Genomic DNA, 24,771 nt, shown 5'->3' with positions numbered 1-24,771 from the left:
TATTCAGGCTGTACCTTCTGACTGTTCCGGCTTCTCTTGTGGTCACCCAAAACAGAGTGGCCCTCAGAAAACTCCAGTTGGGACTGCTTACCTTACAGAACCTGCTATTCCTTCCTGGGCACCTTAGCTGTCCCAGGTTCAAAAGTCCCAGTGGCCTCTCTCAGAGTGAGTATTGCTGACCCTCCCATCTAAGCTGCCAAGTACGCACAAGGGGCGTGCATGTGTGTGTGTGTGTGTGTGTGTGTGTGTGTGTGTGTGTGTGTGTGTTTCTCCAGTGTTCTAGACTGAATTATTATAGCCAGAGGGAGCCATTCATCAGCTCTGACATTGCAAGAAGCTTCCTAGGCAAACAGCTTTATTGCTGCGTGAGATTAACCCAGACTGTAGTAATTTGTAACAAAGATAAGAAAATTGCACCAGTCTCTCAGAAATAAATCTGAATTCCAGAGTGGACAAAGGGGACTTCAACTTGAAATCTGCTATTTCAGATATAATCAAATTTATAACTGTCCCTGAAGAGTCTAAAAAGCAAAGTGCAGCTTCGGGCTTGAAGGTGTCACTTCAGGACCTGCCGTGATGAAATCTATTTAGCTGGACCACAGAACATGCTGCATGCGAGTCCCCACCCCACCTTACTTTTATGGAAGACTGCTTGGTCTATTTGAGAAGCCTTCCCTGTCCATCTGGCGTCATGCGATGAAGAGGTGTCTGTCGTTGAGACAGGGGGATTTTACGTGAGGTCGGGCAACCTGTCTCTTACCAGCTGTAAAATCTCAGAGAAACAGAAGATAAGAGGGCCCTCCCAGAGCTGCTCTGAGGACGAAATGAGATAAGCATCAGAAAATGGGATGCAGATGTCAGTTATTAATGAGAACTTGTTAACCTCAAAGGTTTCGTGGGCTGAGCTCCAAAAAACTGCCACGGGGCTAGGACTTCACTTTAGCAGTGTAGCTGTCTGCCATTATGGGAAAGGGGTCTTGTAATTATATCCATTAACAAAGACAGAAACTGGAGGCCAGAGAGGCCATGGAACCTACCCAAGGTCACACAGCCGGTAAGTGGCAGGCCATGGGTTTGGACACCTGCTCTCAGAAGCTACATAGTGTTTTCCATTATGTGGCTGCCACTGTGCCAGCCACGGAGATATAAAGGTGACCGTCTTGTGGTGTCAGACCTGGCAGAACACAGCCACTGGTCAAACACATGTCTATGAATAAGCTAGTGCCTTTAATCCACCGGCAAGTGGTACTTAGTATTCTACTATGTGCCCGGTATGGTTCTGAGAGCTCTGTGAAAATCTCATTTGGTTCTTATACAACCAGAGGAATTGGACACTGTTATTTCCTCTGTGTGCATATGGGAACAGGCTCCAAGATCAGACGCAGCCCAGCAGTAGAACAAGGAATTTAACCTACGTTGTTTCTCCTCTGCTGCAGAAGATGCCATAGGAGAGACTGGCTCAAGAGCCAGCAGGATCACAAGCTGACAGTCTCCAGGAAGAATTAACACTCGGAGACAGAAAAAGAAGCAGAGAAAACAGGCCCAAGTTCGAGGTTGGCCTGCCACTCAGAGTGGCACCCTGATCCACACTGAGCTGAGCGACACAGTCTGGGAAAGGGGCAGCCACAGGGACCTGGCTGTGCAGACATCCATGAGGAAGACCAGGCCCCATGTTCCCATCTCTGAACCGCCACTCAGGTCTAGTTTGCAGTGGGCACTGATTTCTTATAGAGACCAGCACTCAGTCCACAGAAATTCAGACCAAGAAGAGTTCTTAAGGACTAGGTCATCCAAGGTCTTCTTTTACAGGAGAGAAACTGGAAGCCAACAAGGGACAGAATTGGGTGAAACTATTCAGATTCTGTGCGTCTGAGGGTCCAGACAGACCCAAACCGCAGGTACCAGGAAAGCAGTCTAATTGAACCATCTCCAGGCCACAAAGAATTAAGGGAGGGACTCCAGGCAGACCCTGGCAGAAGTGGGCAGTACGGCATGGATGATGTCACCGGATGAATCCCACTGGATGACTAAGTTGCAACAAATGAAGCCCTGCCAGCCTCAGTTTCCATGTTTGGAAACCAGGGATAGAAGCCTCTGTCATTACGTCATTATGAAGATTAAGTGACAGTCAGGAAGAAGTGAACAAGATGTGCAGTACTCACTCTTCAAATGGTACTGATTCTACCTCCTTCACCCAGCCTAGTCAGTGGCCTTTGGGGCCCAAGACATTCTCCTTGTTCAGTGTTCATCATCTCTCCCCCTGCCAGCCAAAGCCTGCTCCCCAACCCCCACCCTTCCTACCCCACCTCCTTACCCCTGAACTAGAGATTCTTATTAAAACCCATGAGACTCCACAATGACTCGGTCCCTTGAAGGTGGCCCAAAATGTCCAATCAGAGGAGGGAGAGTGTCAGTTCATTTAAGTTGGTCAGAGCTTCTGCTTCCATTAACAGGTGTAGGCAGAAAGCTTGTCAGAGAGTGGCCCGCCACTCAGCCCTCCTGATTGAAGAGGTGAACCCACTTAGAAGTAGACAGGCTGGGGGACCCAGCATCATATCCACCAGCTCTTACTCAAAGGGTCCCAGGAAAACACAAGTTTCAGGGGTCTGCGCTGGGAACATACTTTCCTGTTACTGTCTACACAAAAAGAGGCTGTGCGCACACGCACACACACACGCACACGCACACGCATGCACAGGCAGGGGAAAAACTTCCAGTGCAGAGGTGGGTCACCTGGCCAGCAACTTACCCTCAGAGCATTCCCTTTCCCCCTCAAACCATTCCTGAGGGTCCGTCAAGACACCTCTTTTGTACTTTGCCCAAGAAGAAAGTAAATATTTTTCAATGAAATTCAGCAATCAATTAAATGCCGTCTCTCTTTAATACAAACGTTGAACCAACAGCGACTGCACATTCCAACAAGAACATTTAAAGCAATTAAACTTTAGCTACTTTTAAAACAAATTCTTTTAAATGCTAATGGCCATTGTTTTCGCACTTCATAAGTAAAATTTTGTGTCGAGCAAGGTTAGGGGAGTGCAATGATTTAATTGTACTTCTCAGAGAAGAGAAAATGTTAGGAAAAAAAGCTAAGATGGACCTCTTACCACATCCCTACCACAAAACGTCCTGTAACAATAGCAGCGTGATTTGCTGAAATTAAAATGCTATTATGGTGAAATTAGGGCTTCAATATTTTTAGCAGCCTTAATAGGCCTTGCATTTTAAGGGACATCTGATAATAGATAATTACATTTCATCTTAAAGAAACTGAGTTGTTTTCTTAAGGAAAATACTTTTCTTTCTTCCAGAGAGGTTAAAGCGGAGCCATCATTAGAAGCGGCGCGGAGCTCGAGGTTCCAGCTTCGGCTTGGGAAATGGAGATTAGCATATAAATAGCCTTCGGAGCCTGCTTGATTCCAGCTATTTTGCGTTTCAATGTGGCATCAGAATGCACTTAGCAAGAAATGTTCGAGAGGAGAAAGAGGTTTGTAAGACGTCGCTTTTATAGAGGGGGGAACTTTAAGTATAAAAGATCACCCACTCCTCTCCGGGCCTTTTTTTGTATCCTTTCAATACCCCAATTACAGACTTCAAGGAGCCAACGGGGCCCCCTAGAATGGATCCTTAGTTTACACCGCAGCTTCTCTCTGGACTGAGAAAATATGTCCAAATGGCCAACAGGAAATAAGACAAATATTCAGGTTTCCTTCTGGATGCAGTAAGGGTCCTGGGGGGCACAGTGTGCCCTTTATCCTCGCCCTCCTGCTACCCATCAGCAGTGGGGACGTGGACGGCTCCTCCAGGTCCCATTTGCTGGAGCAATGAGGGAGATTCCTGGCTTGCTGCCTGAAGGCTGGTTTCTCTCCTGGGAAATCTCCGGGACTGGGCATGGAGCCTGAGGGTCTCTCTGCTCTCCTTCATATTCCCAACGACTGCCAACACACACACACACACACACACACACACACACACACACACACACACACACACACAGTAGCTAGTTAATTTGTAAGCCTCCCCCTTTTCCATCGAGCACAGGGCACTGGACAGCTGTTGTAGGACTCATACTCAGCTGTTTGGGGTGGGGGCAGGGAGCAGTGGGTGAATGACATGATTTTCCCTAAATGCTGCAGTGGGAGAGGAATGTGAGCCAAGTACTGACACAGGATGACTTTCAAATGGAAACAGGAACCCTCACTAGGATACAGAAGATAATTTCTCCAACCCTTAATCCGTAGCCAGGTTACTCACCAAGAGTCTCTTTTCTCTGTCAGCGTGGAGCTCTGGGTTCAAGTTCAGGCTCTGCAGTGGGCTTGATACATATACAGAAGTAGAAACAAGGGCAAGCCCTCTCCTACCCCCTCATGGAGAAGATGGATACTTTACTAGAATAAGGGGCACTCCTCTAATAAAGGGACACTCCTGTAATAAAGGTGACACTCAGGAGGCAAATAGATTTCTCTGAGCTCAAGGCCTGGTCTACATAGTGAGTTTCAGGCCACCCAGGGCTACATGGTAAGATATTGTTTCCAACCCCACCCCCCAAAACCAACCAAAGTAACAAAAACGACAACAAAAACAGAAAGAAGGAAGGAAAGAGGGAGGGAGGGAGGGAGGGAGGGAGGGAAGGAAACAAAGGTATTCTGGTTTGCTTTCTACTGCTGTGATGAACACCATGACCAAATGCAGCTCTGGGAGGAGAAGGTTGATTTCATCTAACAACTCTCAGGTCACACACACTCCATCCCTGAGGGAAGTCAGGGCAGGAACTCAAGACAGGAACCTAGAGGCAGGAATTGAAACAGAAGCTGTGGAGGGTTTGCAGGGTGCTTATTGGCTGCATCTCCACAGATTACCCAGCCTGCTTTCTTATAACTCAGGACCACCCACCCAAAAAGCACTATCCACTGTGGGATGCCCCCAAATCCATCATTAATCAAGAAAATCCAACCCCCGACACCCGTGGACTTGCCTACAGGCCATATGATGGAGACCTTTTCTCAACTGAGGCTCCCTTTTCTGGGATGACCCTAGTTTGTATCAAGTTGAAAAAAACAAAAACAAACAAAAAAGACCCCCACCTAACCAGCACACCAAGTTACAGCAGAAAAGTGTAAAAATATGAACTGAAGGCCAAAATAAACCACACATGTGCTGAAGGTTCTCCAAGCTGAATAACCGATTAGGTTAAGATTACAGAAGGGTCTGAAAGCTGCAGATCAAAAGCCAGGTGACCTTGGGCTATTCTCAGTTGCTTTGATAGCCATTCATTCTCTACTTCTGTGTCTGTAACTGTCAAAACCTTTAAGACGTGTCAGAGCCATGGCCACTAACTTTCACCAATCCGAAAAGCTAAGGACACTGTCAGCGTCTGAAGCCTACGACAGAGCTTAGCATCTAAAGCTACGACAGAGCTTTCTCTTCCTTGCTGGAAGCCTCCTACCTGCAGCCCCCACCAGTGTGTTTGATTTATGACCTTCTTCATTCTATAACGAACCATATGCCATGTAACCGCTTCCACAGCAGAACACAGATTTTAGCTACGGTCACTCACGTTTGGCTAAAAAATAAACTATCTTTGGATTCCTTTTTGAGGTGAGAGCTGTGTTTTGCATCATCATAAATTTATTTGATTGTAGTTCTTATATGACCCAGGACCCTTCAGATTAAAGACGAGGTTCAAAGAGCCAGGGTGAAGGCTTCAGTTCGATGAGCATGGTAGAGACATGATTGGACAAAAGGGGTGTTATTAAAAGAGGGGTGCTGTCTGTCCAGGCTCTTCTTGGCCCTTCAGTTGTAGTATTTGGTTTGGGGGTTTTTTGTTTTTGTTTTTTTAAGATTTATTTATTTTATGAGTATGAATGTTTATCAGAATAGAAGTATGTACACCACATGTGTAAAGCTCCTGAAGAGGCCAGAAGAGGAATTGGATCTCCTTGGAATAGGAGTTATAGACAGTTATGTGCCACCATGTGGGTACTGGGGCCTAACTTGGGTCCTTCACAAGAGCAATAAATACTCTTAGCCACTGAGCCATCTCTCCAGCCCCCAATTGTAGCATTTCTCCTTTTAAGATGCACTGCAGGGCTCTGCAATGAGGATCTTATTTCCTTTGTAGCCCAGCTCCTACACGGAAAAGCAGGTTAAAATTAGAGTATATTTTTAGGGTTCGTGGCAGACTTTGGGGAAAGTGTTTCTGGCTCCTGTTAAGACAGGAGTTAGTCAGCTCTCCTTAGACCTTGAATGGGCAGGGCCCATGGTGGGCCATGAGCTGGTCACACCTGGCCAGTAACAGATGATGATCTCTTGGGGGGGACCTGGGAACATCCAGAGTACAGGTGGATGCTTTATTGGCTAAGCCCAGGACGGGTTTAAAAATGACCAATCCCAACAAAGATAGCCCCAGTCTTCATCCAGTTCCCAGCACAAGACCCACAAAAGGCCACAGGGCCTGTTAGTAGATGTACTCCTTTCCTCAAACCCCTTCAACTCCCCAGAGTTTTCCTCACTTTTTCTTAATAAACCTCCGTTCAGTCTTCTCATGCCTTGTGGGAGTTTTCTTATGTTTCTTGAGCAGAAGACAATGGCGCAGTGTGGCTTTGGGGACCATTTACCTTCAGGCACCTGAGCTTTCTGAGCTAAGCTCACTGAGAGCTGAGAAAGGCTCTACCACTCTTCAGGAATGCTACGCCACTCAGGGGCAGCAAGTATAGTTTCTTGGCTTGCTTCAGGCAAGGAGGGGGGTGAGAGATGGGAAAGCCAGAGAGAAGCTTCGTTTCTGAGGCCTCCACTTTGGGGTGTCACCTTTTGAGCCCCCATAGAGACCAGGCCTGCCTGCTCTAAGCTGGGGTTTCCTCGTTGCTAATGGGAACTGTAAACCCTACCCTATGGGTACATGAGCTATGACAGGGGCTCTGACAGGGAGAAAGGAGAAATGGAGGTACATGTGCCTGTGAGCTTCTCCTACAGCAGCGCCGTGTAGTTAACAACACTTAATCTTCTTCCTGGATCATCCTTTAATGCAGACCTGTGTCTCCAGCCAGCCAACCTAGCAGCTCCCTCAGGCTTCCCACCTGAAGTGAGGGAGGTAAGAAACAAGTACTCTAGCAAGAAGCTGGTGGCCTAAAGCAGATGGCCCTGTTGAGCAAACCATCTGCCCGTATGGTTTGAAGAGAACTAGGCTAGAGAGTGGATGCTGAGAACCAGGGTCCAGAGTCTGATCCCCACTCTATGACACCTCAGGCTTGTCTTCTGTCCCCAGAAGCTGCTGCCTCTTCACTAACCCCTCCAACAGAACTCAGATCCCTGAGGCTCCTGTCACGGAGTGTGCTAGAAAGGGTTTCAGGTACCAGGCAGTGCGAGACATTTGTCTGATTCTTGTCCTCTCGAGCTGTGTCAGAGAGGGTAAGAATTGCACTGGGGCTAGGACTCAGAAAATAGTACCAAGGATAAGACCTGGAGAGCCAGAGTACAGCATGGGACATAGGAGCTTTCTCTAGCCATCTCCTATCTACTTTGCTTGCTTCAGGCAAAGAAGAAGGTGAGAGATGGGAAAGCCAGAGAGAAGCTTTGCTTCTGAGGCCTGCACTTCAGGGTGTCACCTTTTGAGCCCCCATAAAGACCAGGCATGCCTGCTCTAAGCTGGGGTTTCCTCGTTGCTAATGGGAACTGTAAACCCTACCCTATGGGTACATGAGCTATGACTGGGGCTGTGACAGGGAGAAATCCTGCAGGTCTGATCCTCCAGGAGACACTGGATTTGGGGAGTTCCTTCACCGGATTGCTGTAATCTACAAGAAGGGACACTAGAGTGGGACCAATCTCTGTTCTCTGGATTCATTCATCACTCCTAAAGCCTTCTTCCTAAATTGCCTGCACCCTCGCATCTCTCTGTCTTAGTCACTTTCCTATTACCGGAACATTCTATTCAGAGGATTAGAATCCATGACCATTGTGTACAGAGCCCGGCAGCAGGCAGCCATGGCACTGGAGCAGTAGCTCAGAGCTCACATTTAATCCACAAGTAGGGGGCAGAGAGAGAGAGAGAGAGAGAGAGAGAGAGAGAGAGAGAGAGAAAGAGATATGCTAGGAATGGTAGTGAGTCTTTTGAAAACTCAAAGCTTGCCCCCAATGGCATACTGCCCCCAAGGCCATTCCTCTTAATCCTTCCCAAACTGTTCCAATAACTAGAAACCAAGTAATCAAACATATGTGCCTAAAAGAGCCATTCTTACCCAAACAACTACACCTCGCCCTTTGATGCCAACTTATAAGCTTCTAAATCTCATAGGGTAGCTGACTGGATGCTCATACAATGTAATCAATACATGCTTGGTGAATCCTATTAAGTTCTCAAATGCTGAACCAACAGAGGGAAAAGAGGTTCTTTTGCCTCTAAACTAGCATGCAAGATGCTGGCACCCTGTCCCTTCCCCACCTCTTTCTTCCAGGCAGCATCACATACCCACACCTAGCATCCTTCACCATGGGAAAGTACCCTGGTAAGCCTGGACACTCCCTGGTCTCCATGAAAGTGGTCCAGGATCTGCAGAGTCTCTTTCAGCCTACAGATTCCACCATCACATGGGAGGGTCAGTTCCACTTCCACAAGAGCCTGAAAAACACGGTCAGTCCTGGCTTTGATGGGCGTGTCTCACCTAGGTTCCTTCACCGGAAAGTGCTAATATGTATAAGCTTTCTTTCCCCAGTGTCCCATGTTTGCAAACACTTGGTATTAACAGATGAAAAATGCTATATTTTGGGTTTGTGTATGAAGACTTTCCACTCCAAGCGGCCAAGCTTCCTAAAGGGAGATCCTTTAGGAAAGCAGAGAGCTGCCTGGAGGCTTTGATGATGTCCAGGCCCGATAGCCAGGATGCTAGGGAACTCAGTCAAGATTCTGCTCATCCTAGTTGGACAATATCCACCTAAAATCATCCGAATGGAAGTCCCCTAAACCTAAGCCATAACCAATACCTTTGTCAGGTATGTGTGTCCCCTTTGCCAAGGCATTCCCAGGACACAGGCATAGAAAGCAGCCCACAGCTCTTTCTAAGGTGTGGAGAACATTTCATTTTTGGGAAACCTTCTTCTCCCCAAGTTGCATTTGGAGGTTGGAGACACAGCCAAGATTACTAAATACCCCGAGTTTATCACCAAGGATAGTCTCCTGCTGTGGTGTATGGACTCCAGGTTTTAAGCATCACAGCTGGCATGGCCCACTCATGCAAGATAAGACCTTTGCCTATGGAAAAGCACCATTGCTTTTGACTGCAATTATTTCAGTGTGCGTGTTTGCACTCTCCTGAGGTGCCCGGACATTATCAAGCTGCAGGTTGATAGATCTCTGCTTTAAAAAAAGGGGGGGGGGGGTTGGGGATTTAGCTCAGTGTAAGTGCAAGGCCCTGGGTTCAGTCCCCAGCTCCGAAAAAAAAAAAAAGAAAAGAAAAGAAAAAAAAGAAGAAAAAAAGGAGGGCGGGGGGGGGTTAGTGGTTTTAGGAAGACAAAAAAAATTTGACACATAGGGTTGGGGATTTAGCTCAGCGGTAGAGCGCTTGCCTAGCGAGCGCAAGGCCCTGGGTTCGGTCCCCAGCTCTGGAAAAAAAGAAGAAAAAAGAAGAAAAAAAAAATTGACACATGAGTGCAGAGCAGTTAGGTAAGAGGCCAGGTGACCCAGGGGTTGTAAGTGATGGTTTCTCACTGAGAACCCACTCAGAACTCTCTCTGAAGGGAGCTCAAACACACATCAAGTCATTCCTTTCTACCCGGCCTTTATAGAGTTGCTGTCCTCCAACTCTCCATTCACAAGACTGCTGCCAAGCCTTTCAACCACTGCACCGAGAAGTTTTCATTCATTTTATTGAACATCCTCTCCAACCCCATTGCTCTCTAGGGTGGCAGCTGGCCAAGGCAATTCTGCCTTTCTAAACTGTCACGAAAATCATTTCCCTAGTATAACCTTCAAATGAGATGATTCTATCACCCTTAATGAAGGACCAAACTCCACATCCTCACTGGGAAACCAGGTACCCAGCAACCTGTCAACACAGGTGGATAAGTCTCCCGGTCAAGACATCCAGAGAAGAGCTACTGACGTGATTTCCGGTTTTCCTATCTGCAGCATGGCCCAGCACTGTCATCAGCTCCCGTGGTGGGGCAGTCTCCCCATCAGCTAATTCTTTTTTTTTTTTTTTTTTTTGGTTCTTTTTTTCGGAGCTGGGGACCGAACCCAGGGCCTTGCGCTTCCTAGGTAAGCGCTCTACCACTGAGCTAAATCCCCAGCCCCAAGCTAATTCTTTCCACTCAACTTCCAAGGCCACCTTTTCCCCACTGTTCTCATGAGATCTAAGCTGCCGTCACTTCCAGCCCTGCAGATCGCCAAGCCCATCTCTTTCCTCCTTCCTACACAACTCCGGTCTAACACGTTTCCCATAAGACAGTCAGGACAATCCACCATGGAAAAAACATCCTGTCATGCTGCTCCCAGGCTCAGATCCCTCCCTACCAGAACTCAAGCTGGGACCTAATTCCTGACCCACCTCTGTGCCCTTAGCCCTCCCAGCACAGGCCTGCACAGGCTAGGGACTCAGTGAGCGCAGGCTATGTGAAGGAATCAAGTATAATAACCTTAATTGTAGACAATGAAAATCATGCAAAAATGGCCCTCTCTTTTAGTTGTGGGCGGGCGGTTTGCTCGTCTGTAATTCTAACAATCTCTGGTCTTTATCTGAGGGGACAGAACATAACTAGGCTCTAAGTAATTTCTCTCTCCTCTTCCCTTCAACTTGGAGGCCAAGTAAAAGGATTTGTTACTTACGTGCACTGAGGCACCATACTTTGGTTGCATGGCTTGAGAACAGAGGGAGGCTACAGTGACTGGACGGGACAGCCATTTCTATTATTTTAATTATAAACATCAACTATTTTGGAGGGTTAAAAAAATCAAATGGAAATCTGCCGATGATCAATTTCACAATTAACATCTCATTTCAAGATACCAACCAGCTCAGATGAGGGCCAGCGACCTTAATCTCTCCCTAAATACAGTGCTTGATTCCTCTCATTAGTCAAAAGCTCTCCAAACCATGAAATATCTGGGTTAACCCTGTGACAGTGTCAACGATGCCACCGCTGCATGTAAATAAGTCCAGGGGCCTCGGTGACCTTCGTGTCACAGTTTGTATGTGTGGACTTGAAAAGGCCAAAGCCGTGCCAATCGCATGGCAGAAGTCACAAGGCCACCTTAATCTTTTCATTTATTTGTCTAAGAACGTGAAGAGATGTACAACCGTTAGGGAACTTATTTCACCACTGATTAGGAAAGACTAACCCGGAAGAGGTGGAAAGCCCGAAAGCCAGAGAGAGTGATTTTAATCAGGAAGTTCTGTGGGGGGAAAAAACCCAACTGAAAAGAAAATTTATTGTGATTTTGATTGCTTTTTAAGGATTTATTTTATCATTGTTTTTAATTGTGTGAATGTGTGGGCTGCATACAGAGTCTTAGTCAAGGTTACTCTTGCTGTGAGGAAACACCAAGACCATAGAAACTTGAGGAGGAAAGGGTTAATTTGCTTATGTGTCATCATTGAAGGCAGTCAGGGCAGAAACTCAAATAGGGCAGGAACCTGAAGGTAGGAGCTGATGGGGAGGTCATGGAGGGATGCTGCTTGCTGGCTTGCTCCTCGTGACTTGCTCAGCCTGCTTGCTTATAAAATTCAGGACCATCAGCCCTACCCAAAATGGGCTGGGTCCTCCCCATAGAATCACTAAAAAAACAATGTTTTATAGGTTCCCCTACAGCCTGGTCTTATGGAAGCATTTTCTCAACTGAGGCTCCCTCCTCTCTGATGACTTTAGCTAGTGTCAAGTTGACATAAAACTCGCCAACACAGTGGGTCTCCACATATGAGTGCCAAGTCAAGAGGAGTCAGACACACAACTTCCCCTCAGCCCCCGACCTGGAGTTGCAGACAGTCGTGAGCCACCTGATAAACGTGCTAGGAATCGAACTCAGTTCCTCTGCAGGAACAGCGTCTGCTCTTGACCACTGAGCCATCTCTCCAGTCCCAGGAAATGTTTTCTGTTTTTTGGACACAGTCTTATGATGCACCCATGGCTGGCCCCGGGTCCATCATATAGACCTTGAATTCACATAGACCTTCCTGCCTCTACCTCCTCTGTGCTGGGACTGAAAGTGTATACCACCATGTCTGACTGGGAATTTGATTTTTAAACAGGTAGAAGTAAGGCTGGGAGCAGGGAGGTGAATCAGTTGATAAAGTGCGCGGAAGATTAGTGTAATGTTCAAAGGCCCCATTTAAAATGTTGTATGTGGTAGTCCACACTACAACCCTGGCACTGAAGAGCTTGAAACAGGATGATCCCTGGAGCTTACTGGATCGTCAGTCTAGCCTAACTGCTGAGCTTCAGGCCAATAAGAGTCTTTCCCTCAAAGGAAATAGACACATGACTGAAGATGATTCCTGTCATTGTCCTTTAGCCTCCACATGCACATACATCCAAATACATTCATTATAAATAATATTTTAAAGATGGGAAACAGAAAAGTATACCATCGAACAATGCTTCAGCAGCGCCCATGACTTTGAAAGGGTTTAGAACAAAACCATTCACTCTATAGGGTGAATCAGTCCTCCAGAAGGGTCACCCTAGTAATGGGAGATATACACACAGGTACCAACCCACCACTAGGATCAAACAATAACAAAATGGTACTAATGGACTCATCGACAGATTTCTGGGCAGTTCCATTTTGGAGGAGACTTGGGGTGTGCAGGTTGCTGAAATAACTAGTATACTGTTCCAATGCCCAATGGGCTCCCCTGCCTTGTCCCCCTGACTCCATTGGTTGACTCAGTTTATGCTGCTCCACTGTCCTCCTCTTCCTGCTCCCCCTCTTCTTCTTCCTCCTCCTGTTACTGCTTCTTCCTCTCTTCATCTTCCTCCTCTTCCTTATTATTCTCCTCCTCTCTCGCCTTTTCTCCTCCTCCTCCTTTTCCTCTTTCTTCCTCTTTTTTTTCCCTCTGTGATCCCTGACTCTCCCTCTCCCTGCTGCAGGGATGACAGACTGGCCAAAATTCTGACGCTACAATAAATAGAAACTCACATAAGCTAAGCTGAGGCAGCAAAGGGAGATTCGTCGGGCATTTTAGAACTATTCCTTAGAATTCAAGGGCAAAACCATCAGGAGGGCTCTCTCCAAGAAGGACCTGCTCCCCTCCCTTTTCTGGTATCCATACATTTGATTTGTAGTTCACGAGGTAGAAAGAAATGGCAACTCTTGTTCCCAAGCTCCCCGCTGCCTTATGGCAGTCTGCGCTAGGGTCTATTGGCTCTTAAATGCCAAGGAGAATCTGAACCACCCATTGTGGAAGGTCACATGGCACTGACGTGATGAGAGCTTACAGACCAGATGAGGGGAGCGATGCAGGAAGACGATGTCATCCCTCGGAATCGCCCTGGAGGGGTCTAGTAGTACGGAGTGTGTTGTCACAACCAAAGACCAAAAACCAGCCAGACACAGACAGTGGGGGAGGAGCAGGGGGAACAAATGACCTCATGGTGCTACCACCACCATGCAGATCTCACTCTGGACCCCACTCAGCTTCCCGGTCCTGTGCTCTCCACCTAACCAAGACAGAATGCCCGGGGGAGAAATCACACTCTCTAGGACTGAGAGCAGACAGTAGCCAAAGAGACCATTGTGGTAGTCTACACATTAGGCAGTCTTTACACTATTGCTAAAGTCCCTAGAATAGGCAGCAGGGTGTCTCTGTCTAGATGTCTGACAGGTTCATTTAGATCGACTCTTAGAGCGGCTAGATAGAAATCTTAACCATCTTCCAGGAAGTTCAAAACGTAATGTCTTCACTCAGGGTCAGAAGCAAACTCAGATCCCATTCTTTTGACCAGTAATGAGAAGCCCCCAGCTTCAGCTCCTGGCTCTGCAGGCTGCCAATCTACCCAGGGGGAGGGGTCAAGGCCCAGTGACTTTCAAGCCTGGTCAGTCCACCTCCTTAGGGTGACAGGAGAACACCCAGTAGGATCGAGAGCCTGCAGCTGCCTCATGCCCTGGGAGAGGAGCCCTCGCTGTACTCTCTGAGAGAACCTGTGCTTTCCGTCTGCAGGCCACTTATATAATCTACAAAACTCATCAATGATCATCCCCTTTCGCCATGAAGCTTGAAGCTCCACCAGGTCAGAGCCCACACAACTTTCGTTTTCCTTCATTTTCTTGGCACCAAGCCTACTGCATCGTGGGCCCCCATTTACGCTCGGTGTTTCAGAGAACTGGCAGGTGTGGTGACACGGGTCTGTGATTCCAGCACTGGGAAAATGGAGACTATGTGTAGACTTTAGGTTCCATCCAGTGGGAATGTTATAGGGCAGGCAGATGAGTCCAAGAGTGTGTGGGAACATCCAAGGAAGAAGGGAAAGCAGTGAGGTGGAAGAGGAAAAGACTTCGAGGAAGTAAGGGGCCTGAGGTACCACTCAGAGGGAGAGTGTTTGCCCAGCATTCTCACAGCCCTAGGTTTGATAGGAGCACTGAGGAGTGCGGGTGGGGGAGGTGGGGGAGGTGGGGGAGGTGGGGGAGGTGGGGGAGGTGGGGGAGGTGAAGCATTAGGAGAGAAGCAGAATCACCAGAAATTCTAAGACAGATCTCACCTCCTCAGACAACTGTGAGCTTTTATTCTGTCTGCCCCACCCCGACATTGCTAGGGCCCACTGGTGCCTGACCAACATTGAGCAGATTTGCTAAGAAAACAAGCTCAGGAAAGCCCACTAACAACTAAGCAAGAACTGCAACAGCTTCTGGGGTGGGGCGCCAGGCTGAATCCCTTCGGAGCTTCTAGACCCTTGCTGTGTGTTTATCCTGCCTCCAGAGCAGAAGCACAACACCCAAACAGGTTTTCTACCCAATCCAACCCTAGTCACAAGCCGGGACTCAGTGTAGCGCCAGTCCTCCATCCCCACTACTGTTCCGGAATGGAATCTATGGAAATGGAAGTTCTCCTACTCTTCAGAAACTTCCCACCATGCAGACCCAAAGAGGAGGGGAGTGGCTGGGAAGCACCTCTGGCAAAGTACCATGGGGTAGGGATCTCTGCACAGAGCATCCTTGGCACTGGAGACACAGCTCAGTGGCTAAGAACACTTGCTACCCTTGGAGAGAACCCAGCACCCATATCAGGAGGCTCATAGTGGCCTAAACTCCAGTTCCCGAGGATCTAACTGCTTCCTCTGGCCTCTGTGGGTACTGCATTGTTTTGTTATATATATTTATTCCCCCCCCCGCCCCCGCCTCTGGAGCTGAGGACTGAACTCAGGGCCTTGCGCTTGCTAGGCAAGCGCTCTACCACTGAACTAAATCCCCAACCCCTGTTTTATATATTTTTTAAAATTTTATTTCTACTTCTTTTCTTTTTAAAAAATTTTATTTATATGAGTACACAGTTGCTGTCCTCAGACACAGCATAAAAAGGCATCAGATCCCATCATAGATGGTTGTGAGCCACTATGTGGTTGCTGGGAATTGAACTCAGAACCTCTGAAAGAGAAATCAGTGCTCTTAACATCTTAGCCATCTCTCCAGCCCTGTTTTATTTATTTTTTTTTGAGACAGGTTCTCATGTAGCCCAGGCTACCCTGGCTAGGTTTTGAACTTTGAAACCTGCCCCTACCTTTGAAGTGTGGGGATTATAGGCATGCATGCACCGTGCCCAGGTTACATGGTGCTGAGGACAAAACCCAAGGTTTCATAAATGCAAGATAAGATAAGCATTCTACCAACATATCATCCCCACCACTATTTGTGATCATTGTTTCTTAAGTTTTTTTTTAAAGTTATTAATGAATAGATACTTGTCTTAGTTAGGACTTCTATTGCTGCAACAAAACACCATGACCAAAAAGCAAGCTAGGGAGGGAGGGGTTTGTTTGGCTTAAACTTCCCCAGCACTGCTCATCACTGGAGGAAGTCAGGACAGGAACTCAAACAGGGCAGGACCCTGGAGGTAGGAGCTGATGCAGAGGCCATGGAAGAGTGCTACTTACTGGCTTGCTCATCATGGCTTGCTCAAACTGCTTATAGAACTGAGGACCACCAGCCCAGAGATGGCATCACCACAGTGGGCCCAGGCTCTCCTTCACCAACCACTAGTTGAGAAAGTGCCCTACAGCTGGATCTTATGTGAGGATTTTCTCAGATGAGGTTTCTTCCTTTCAGATAACTCCAGTTATATCAAGTTAACAAGACTAGCCAGCCCAACTGACCCCTTGTCAACTTGACACACGAACACATCACTATTAAGCTACAACCCTTTCTTTCTTATTTGTTCCCAAGATCTCACATTAAAAACAAAGATAACTTCAAAAGACCCATAGTCTTTACAAATTCAAACACATTAAAATTTCAGCCCCTTTAAAATAGCCAATCTCTTTTAGAGTCAAGTCTTTTAAAATTCAAAGTCTCTCAACTGTGGGAATTAAATACTTTCCTGAACCATGGCACAGACACGATCTGAGCCAAACAAAACCAAACTCCAACAGTATAAATAAATCAATGTCCAATTATCTGGGATTCATTCACAATTTTCTAGGTTTCTCCAAGCATCTTGGATCACTTCTTTGGATCTGCCCTGCTCTGTAACACATAGCTTGTCTTCTAGGCTCTGGCCACCCACCTCTGCTGCTGTTCTTGGTCATTCCATTGGACTGGCATCTGCAAAACCACAGGGCCTTATGCTGAAACTGGGCTGCACTTTGACCAATAGCCTCTCACAGGCTTTCTTCATGGTCTCAAGGCTCAACATATTTGCATGACCCCTCAATCGTGGACATTCAAGGCTGCACCTTTACCAATGGCTTCTCCTGGCCTCTCAGAGTATCAAACCACAGCTGCTCTCTGTGACCCCTTCATGCCTTCAAAGCCAGTACCACCTGGCTGACTCTTATACTACCAAGTTCAGCTGCCAACACAAGGTCCAACCTCAGCCACTTCTGTGTGCTGACCCCTGGGAAACACTTGCCAGAAGATACTGCTCTCTTCTCAATCACCAATCATTTCTTAGCTCCAGATTACCAGCATCAGTTGTCCCAATAATGTAAATATTTCACCTCAGTGTTGCCCATCCCTTATTAATTACAGCTTACTCTTCAGTCCCAGCTGTCTGGAACGACAAAACCTCAATTTGAAATAGCAAACAGCCCTGGTAGAGCCTTTGTACTTCCCTCCGAGATTTCTCAAGCCAGGTCTCCATCCTCTACACCACTCTCAGTATTCTTATCTCCCAAGCTCCCACAGACCATTCCACTGGGTCCTCGACACTCAGTGAAGTCCTTCCACGATCCTCCCCAAAGCACGGCCAGGTCTGTCATAGCGATACCCCTGGTACCGACTTGTCTTTGTTAGGCTTTTTATTACTGTGATGAAACACTGTGACTAAAAGTCAAGGTGGGGAAGAAAGAGATTTTTGGCTTCCATTTCCACAGTACTGTTCATCATTGAAGAATCAAGACAGAAACTCAAGTAGGACAGGATCTTGAGGCAGGGGCGGATGCAGAAGTCATGGAGGGATGCTGCTTACTGGCTTGCTCATCAAGGCTTGCTCAGCCTGCTTTCTTATAGAACCCAGAACCACCAGCCTGAGATGGTACAACCCATAATAGTCTGGACCTTCCCCATCAGTCACTGGCCTTCACCCTTCTCAACACACATTAGTCCCTCCCATTCACTGGGGCACCCACTATGAAGTGGGACATTGATTAACTTTCAACTATTCCAAGCTTTAGTGTTAGCCTGAAAAATCCCCACTATCTTATCATTCAGTTTGCCTATATAAGATTTTGATGAGGATTTCCTCTAAGCATAATCCATCTTGACTAAATCAAGTATTATATAAAAAAAAAAAGGGAGGGGAGAATCCATGTTTTGTTGAAAATCCATTACTGCACAGTAGTATAAACTAAGTAAGTTTCCTTACGCCTTTGTTACATGGATTAGACTCTAAACACTTCTTCGTGTTACCAAGCCCTCAGCCCCCGCACACTTGTAGCAGTTGTATAATATCCCCTCCTGTAACTTAGCTAGTGTGATGGTTTATATATGCTTGGCCCAGAGAGTAGCCTTGTTGGAGTAGGTGTGTCACTGTGGGCATGAGCTTAAGCCCCTCGTCCTAGCTGCTTGGAAGTCAGTCTTCTCCTAGCAGCCTTCAGATGAATATGTATAACTCTTAGTTCCTCCTGCACCATGCCTGTCTGGATGCTGCCATGTTCCTGTCTTGATAATGGACCAAACCTCTGAGCCCGTAACCCAGCCCCAACTGAGTGTTGTTCTTATAAGATTTGCCTTGGTCATGGTGTCTGTTCACAGCAGTAAAGCCCTGGTTAAGTTAACCGTTGGTCCTCTTCCTTTTAGGCATCCAGGGCTGGGATAATGAACAACCTTCTCCGTGCAGCGGTTTCCATAACCAAGACAACTAACACGGAGGGATTCAGGGTGTGATGGTCGATCTTTGCTGTTCACTCGATTGCATATCAGAACCAGCTAGAAGGTGTCTCTGCATTATTTCCACAAAGGTTTGACGGAGGTGACATTTACCCTGAGTGTGGATGCCACGAGTCCCTGGACTGGGGTCCCAGAGTGAGTGCAAAGGGGACGTGAGCTGAGCAGCAACATTCATCTCTCCCTGCCTCCTGACGACAAATGCAGGGTGACCAGCCGCCTCACAATCCTGCAGCAGGACCTTTCTTGCCATGATGGCCTGTACCCTCAAAGCATGAGCCGAAAGAAGTCCTTCCCTCTCTCCTTCCTTATGTTGATTTTGTCGTTGGTACACTAGGATAAGCAACAGGGACAATAATGAGCACACCTGAGCACATTTTCTAGAAAGAGACGTTGCCTTTGTGCCCTGTGGAGACTCTGATGCAACTGAAGCTGGGACTTCTGGGTCCCACACAGCTTGAAATGCTACAAGTCTCAGAGCAAGGCTGGCATCTGCACCTCTCAGTCTCATAGGGAAGGTGTTTCCATGGCTCATCTCACAGGGGGAGATTGGTGCACGCCTCACAAAGGGCTCTGTATCTACTCATTCCTCAGATGACTGAAGCCAAGTATAGGTGACTTCAGAGGCACATGAAGACTGGCAGCTCCTAGTCGAAAGAAGCAGATTCATGAAAAAGTAGTGCCATGTCAGGAGGAGTTTGGGCAGAACACAACCTCCCCATGCGTGCCCAGTGGCCACCTCTAATGCTGTTTGCTGTTTAGTTTAGTTTTTACATACGTGTAGGTGTGCATGACCTGTGTGCACGTGTGTGGAGGCCAATGCACAACTTCCAGTATTATCAGCAGGAAGGCTGTCCTAATTTCTTTAAAACAGGGTCTGTCGTTGGCCCAAAGTTGACCTGCTCTGGGACTACAGTGCACACTTTTACATGGGTTCTGGGAATTCAGATCTCCCCATTGACAAAGCAAGTACTTTGCCAATTCAGGCACCCCTGACCTCAGACAACCAGGATGAATTCTAATCTGTCCCTACTCTGTCTATCAAAACTCATTGCACAGAGCAAAGGTTCCTGACCCGCTGAGCATGGACAAGGAGCCCATGGCATGTGGTACCTGACCCTCTTCTATCTGTGAAGGGCACAGCATCCCTCTAACCAACCAACAAATAACAGCATGTTAGGATTCTAGACAGTTCTAAAAGGCAAACATATGCTGTGACTGCCTTGACTCTCACATGAACTCTAAGACGATCACGGGGTATGTTACCCTCCACCTTAGCAAGGAAACTGAGGCTCGGTGAAGGTAAGTAGTCTCCCAAATGCATGTCTGAGGTAGAGTAGAGTTCTTGTGGCCACTCAGCACTGTCTACTTGTGGTCCAGTCTGTACACCATGGACAGTGACGGTTTCTCATTTGAGCAGTAACTTACGGGAAGAGGCTGAGCCACCACCATCACCAGGCTCTGTCCACATCGCTCTCCTGAACTCTGTCTTACTTCGTTATCGGTGTTACTATTTTTGGCTCCTGAAGAAAAGACTGAGTGGCGAGCTCATCTGTTCTGCCGTCCGATGTGTTGAATTAGCATGTGAACATAAACTCATTGGTGAAGACCCCGGTCCTTGCAGCCAAAACTCTAAATCATTGACCTTAGCCGCAGATATCAGTTAGAACGCCTGGAAACACAGCTCGGAAGGTCATGGGAAACAAAGCTTTCTGTGAGATTGTTCAGGAAGGTGGCATCCCAAAGAGGACTTTGGGACTTGAGAAAGTAGAGGATCGTGCTGGAGTGTGGAGGTACTCGCCTCCTTCTGCTCTGCACTGTCTTGGGTTCTAGGAGCCAATTAGGAAAGACCCTAGGGAGAGACAATGTAAGGAAACTCTCTGGAAGAGATGATGCTTCACATTGATGACCCTTGGGACTGCATGTTCCATGAGGAGCATGAAAGCAAGGAGTGAGAGTCAGTGAAGTGGCTCAGCAGATAGACACTTGCCACCAAGCCAGACAAACCTGGACTCCATCCCTGGGAACCACACAGTGGAAGGAGAAAACCAGCTCCATAAGGTTGTCTTCTGATTTCCACACATACACCATGGCACTCAAATACACGAATGCATGGGAGCTCACACACACACACACACACACATGTGCACACACACATGTGCACACACACAATCACACAGACCACACACACACATGTGTGCACACACAAGTGCACACACACACACAATCACACAGACCACACACACACACACAATCACACAGACCACACACACACACACAATCACACAGACCACACACACACATGTGCACAGACACATACACACACTCACACAGACCACACACACACACACACACTCACACAGACCACACACACACACACACACACACACACACACACACACAAATAAATTTTTTCATTACATTACATTACAAATAAATGTAATGAAAAAATTCCAAGCAAGGAGGGAGCTTAGTAGCCACAGGATTTGAGCCTTAACAGGCAGAGCATTTTTACCTCAGCCCCTGGACAGAAGCCATTTTGACATGGACTAAAGTGAAGGGCATTAATATTTCATCTCCTTTGTTAGCAACACAGCGGGTGGCAGGCATCTTTGCCCAATTGTTAGCCCCACCCCATGAGCTTGGTGAAACTGAATAGCATGAAATGGATGGGGGGATCCAGCATTTTGAATCATAACTGTGGAACAGTCATATATTCCTGCTTAGGTCTGCTTATGTGTAAGAAAACAGTCTAGGATATCACTCACAGCACCATCATCTCTACAAGGAGCTGAGTTATAAGGAAGGTCTACTCTCTAGACTATACGGTTTTGTAAGGATTGAGGAATTTTTTTTCCATAAGTATTTCTTTAGTTCAAGAAAAACAAGCAAATAATAAAGATACATTTCATCTTCAAAGAATGGATTTCAGGCTGGTGGAAAGACTCAGCCAGTCAGTGCTTGCCATGCAAGCCTCAAGACCAGAGAATGGATACTCCACTCGCATGTGAAAAAGCCAAAGTGTGGAGCTGGGACATCCTGTTACCCCAGCACTGAGACCACAGAGACTCCCACATCTGGAGCTCACTGGTTAGCTAACCTCGCTGCATTCAAGAGCCCCAGGTTCAGTGACAGACTCTGTCTCAAAGAAAGAATAAGATGAGGAAAAACTGAAGACTCCTGACATCCACCTCTGACTTCCTCATTTATACACACAGAGATTAAAAATAAGGGAGTGTTCAGCCCTTTATTCTGTGTTAACATGGCCCCATTAAGCATCTCTTGCCATCAAATGGGCATATCAACATAACAGTGTGCAAAACTCTACTTAGAACCACCAAATGGTGGCCAATCCACATTGCCTCTCCTGACTCTCTTGCTCAGTTGAAGTCATTGGCCCATATCCACAGCCCTGTCCCTAGAAAGAAACCCTTTAGCCATGTCTTGAGTTGGAATTTTAAAATTTAAATTTATTCATTTATTTTGTCTCTGTGTATGTGTGTATGTGTCTGTCTGTCTGTCTTTCTATCTGTATGTCTCTCTACCTCTGTCTTTTTCTGTGTGCATGTGCTTTGGCGGGGGGAGTGCTTTTGGGGTCAATTCTTCCATTCTACCCTGTGGGTTCAAGGCATGGAGCACAGATCCCCAGAAACAAGCACCCCACTTCAACTTGATGAGCCACAAGTTAGAAATGTTTAAATACCAGTGGGTTAAATGGGTCCGTGGATAAAGAAAAGAACGTGTCTAGCTGTCCACAGAAAGAAAGCCCTTCCTTGCTGGCTATGCCACTGTATTGCAGGGTCTCCGAAGAGGAATGTGTATAATATATAAATAATAGAATGCCAAGGTTTGGGGAAGACTCACACAGCTCCTAATGACCTGACCAGAAGATGAATGAGGGAAGAGATAAGGTGAAAGTGAAGTGATCTAATTCAGGACAGTTATTAGAATTACGAGCAAGCCGCCATGGGCCTGTAAGTCACATTCTATTGCTCTGGGGTCTGTTTGGAGACTCACAACAGGAGGGGAAGCTCTTCTTGTTTTGGGCATCTGGGTAGAAATGTCAAGAATGTTGTCCAGTTTAAAAGCTTACTTAGTGTTAGCATTTCCTGCCTGTGTGTGAGACAGATCTTCATGGTACAAATGTCAGCGCACAATATCTCACAAGGCCATGGCATCTCTGTCCCCAGGTCATGAATGTCCTAAAGCTATAACCAGTCCTTGGCTGTCCTTCCCCAGCCTCCCCCAAACAGGGACAAGGTTCCGGTGCAGGGCAGATGTCCTACCAGTTTGGAGCCACAGAGCCCACGTAGTAAACAATAAGCTAAGATGAGGAGACCACAAGAAGGGAAGATCTCAGAGTCAGGAAGGGTAAGACTAGCCTGGGCTGGGTGGACATGTGTATACAATATTTCCTGTCCCTCCAAGGAGGATACAGCTTAGAATACCATCCTCCGTCCTCTGCTCTCCTATCTGTCAACTGCAGGAAGAATACCAACTGATGGGGCAGAGGGGATGTTCTGAGAAGTCACAGACAGGGGTCTGACTAGAAGTCGGAGAGGTGGTATTAATCTAGGATCTACAAATTGAGGAGAGATTGAGTATTGTGGGTCTACTGATTGACATGTGTCAAGTCAAGGCCCTAGGCCAGAGAAGTCCAGGAAACAACCAGAGTGTGGAAAGGAAAACTGTGTGACTGGAAAGCTGAGAACAAGGCCATTGGGCATCCAAACAGGGTAAAGAGTCTGCACATGAGGCATGGAAGTGCTTTGGAGTCAGCCAAACTTGGGTTCAATTCCTGGCTCCACCAGTTCTAGCTGTAAGGCCTTGGGTAGGTGACTTGAGTCCTTGGAGTCTGTCTCTTCAAATCCACAAATAATAATCCTTTCCTGTATCATAAAGTCAGGGGAGGGTTGAAGTGGGGCAACAAGTATATGAAGCATTTCTTGGTACAATAATGACCCATAATAAACATCAGAAGAAGAAGAAGAAGAAGAAGAAGAAGAAGAAGAAGAAGAAGAAGAAGAAGAAGAAGAAGAAGAAGAAGAAGAAGAAGAAGAAGAAGAAGAAGAAGAAGAAGGAGGACGAGGAGGAGGAGGAGGAGGAGGAGGAGGAGGAGGAGGAGGAGGAGAAGGAGGAGGAGGAGGAGGAAGAGGAGGAGTTAGTGCTGAAGTTGACCTCAACCAGTAGGCCAGGAACAGTTATTCTGAGACTTCTCCTGGGGCTGCATGCCACTCCCCATTGCTCATCTTGTCCCCAGACAGCCTCAACATAACCACCACCCAAGTTCCTCTGTAGATGTCAGGTTCCTATTGAGTTCTTCTCCATTTCCTCACAGAAGGGACACCATAGTTCCCACTCCATTCCATTCCCCTCTTTCCCACAGGCCCTGGAGCAGTTTCCACCAGGGTGAGTGCCACAGGTAGCCCCTTCCTCTCCTAGGGGTTAAAAGCTGTCAGAGCTCCCATTCCAAGTCCTGTGTCCCAGCCATGACCAGTGGGATCCAATGCCAAAATGTATTTCAAGAGCATGTTCTAGAAAGCAAGAAAGCTAAACCACCTACCCCCATCCATCTCCAAACCCTGGTTGGTCCTTACCTTAATAACCCCAGAGTTTCCTACACTTGGCAAGAATATTTCCCAGTGGCCTGAGCCTGGAGCCTGCCTGGGTCTCTGTGATGCATCAGCATATGTTAAGAATTGGGCTCATATCAGCCCAAGACACAGCATTTGTACTTGACACTTTCATCTGTTTACAATCCTCTTTTCCCACGGGTTAGCCAATCAGGATACTCCAATCCTCTGGGCTCATTGATTGGTGAAGCAGTGAAAACATGAACCCCACAATCCCACTCTCAAAAAGCTCAAAAAGAAACCAAGCTTGAGCACACCCTTCACTTCAGAGTTTAAGAAAAAGGTTCAGAATGGATGGAGAAGACTCACCTTTTGTACTGACTTTGCCAGCCGTTTTCTGGCCTAGGTGACATCTATCGGTGACAGCCATTGGGCATGTCTACAGTAGAATGCAAGAACCAAACCATGAAATGTTAGGCTTAACACAATGAATATCTCCCACAAAAAGTCCGGTGTGTGAGGTGGACATTTCTGGTTTCTTTGGAGACTCAAGGGTCGACATACGCTGTTTTTCTGCAAACTGTTTTATGGGAGGGTGCTTTTGCTGAGAATAGACACATGTTTTTCTGTTTGCCGCTTGGAAAAAGGACATGTGATGTTTAGAAAGGAGAT

This window comes from Rattus norvegicus, chromosome 5 (assembly GCF_036323735.1).
Source record: "Rattus norvegicus strain BN/NHsdMcwi chromosome 5, GRCr8, whole genome shotgun sequence".
NCBI classification, from domain to species: Eukaryota; Metazoa; Chordata; class Mammalia; order Rodentia; family Muridae; genus Rattus; species Rattus norvegicus.
The sequence above is the reverse complement of the archived record's forward strand: the minus strand, read 5'-3'. Positions refer to the sequence as shown.